This window comes from Bombus pyrosoma, linkage group LG3, assembly GCF_014825855.1.
Source record: "Bombus pyrosoma isolate SC7728 linkage group LG3, ASM1482585v1, whole genome shotgun sequence".
Classification (NCBI taxonomy): Eukaryota; Metazoa; Arthropoda; class Insecta; order Hymenoptera; family Apidae; genus Bombus; species Bombus pyrosoma.
In genome coordinates, this window is record NC_057772.1 from 38,205 (window position 1) to 39,668 (window position 1,464).

Consider the following 1,464-nt stretch of genomic DNA (forward strand, 5'->3'; position numbering starts at 1 on the left):
GCTGCCGGTATTGTTTCAAAGTTAGAAACAGCACGCACTACATTCGGCGTGTAAAACGGAACAAAATGAGCGCTTTAACGTCGAAATATCTCAATTTTTATCGAAATAACAGTTAAATTTCTTGAAGATCCATAAAAGATTGCATTTTGCGAGCTGGTGGTATCAACGTTATAAACAGCACGCACTACATTCGGCGGTTGAGCTGGAGCATAATGAGCTCCTAATCGTCGAAATATCTCAATATCTATCGAAATAACAGTTAAATTATTTGAATGTCGACAAAAGATTGCATTGTGCGAGCTGCCGGTATTGTTTCAACGTTAGAAACAGCACGCACTACATTCGGCGTGTAACGTAAAACATAATGAGCTTTTAAACGTAGAAATGTTCCTATTATTAACGAAATAACAGTTAAATTTCGTGCAAATCGACGAAAGGTTGCATTCTGCGAGCTGCCGGTATTGTTTCAAAGTTAGAAACAGCACGCACTACATTCGGCGTGTAAGACGGATCAAAATGAGCGCTTTAACGTCGAAATATCTCAATTTTTATCGAAATAATAGATAAATTTCGGGAACATCCATAAAAAATTGCACCTTGCGAGCTGCTGGTATCAACGTTATAAACAGCACGCACTACATTCGGCGTGTAAAGAGGAACATAACGCGCGAGTAAACGTCGAAATGTTTCTATTATTAGCAATATAACTGTTAAATTTCGTGCAAATCAATGAAAAGTTACATTTTGCGAGTTTCCGGTATTGTTTCAACGTTAGAAACAACTCGCACTACATTCGACGTGTAATGTAAAACATAATGAGCTTTTAAACGTAGAAATGTCTCCATTATTAACGAAATAACAGTTAAATTTCCTGGAAATCGGCAAAAGATTGAACTTTGCGAGCTGAAGGTATTGTTTCAAAGTTAGAAACAGCACGCACTACATTCGGCGTGTAAGACGGATCAAAATGAGCGCTTTAACGTCGAAATATCTCAATTTTTATCGAAATAATAGATAAATTTCGGGAACATCCATAAAAAATTGCATTTTGCGAGCTGCTGGTATCAACGTTATAAACAGCACGCACTACATTCGGCGTGTAAAGTGGAACATAACGCGCGCGTAAACTTCGAAATGTTTCCATTATTAACGAAATAACAGTTAAATTTCGTGCAAATCGACGAAAGGTTGCATTCTGCGAGCTGCCGGTATTGTTTCAAAGTTAGAAACAGCACGCACTACATTCGGCGTGTAACGTAAAACACAATGAGCTTTTAAACGTAGAAATGTTTCCATTATTAACGAAATAACAGTTAAATTTCGTGCAAATCGACGAAAGGTTGCATTCTGCGAGCTGCCGGTATTGTTTCAAAGTTAGAAACAGCACGCACTACATTCGGCGTGTAAGACGGATCAAAATGAGCGCTTTAACGTCGAAATATCTCAATTTTTATCGAAATAATA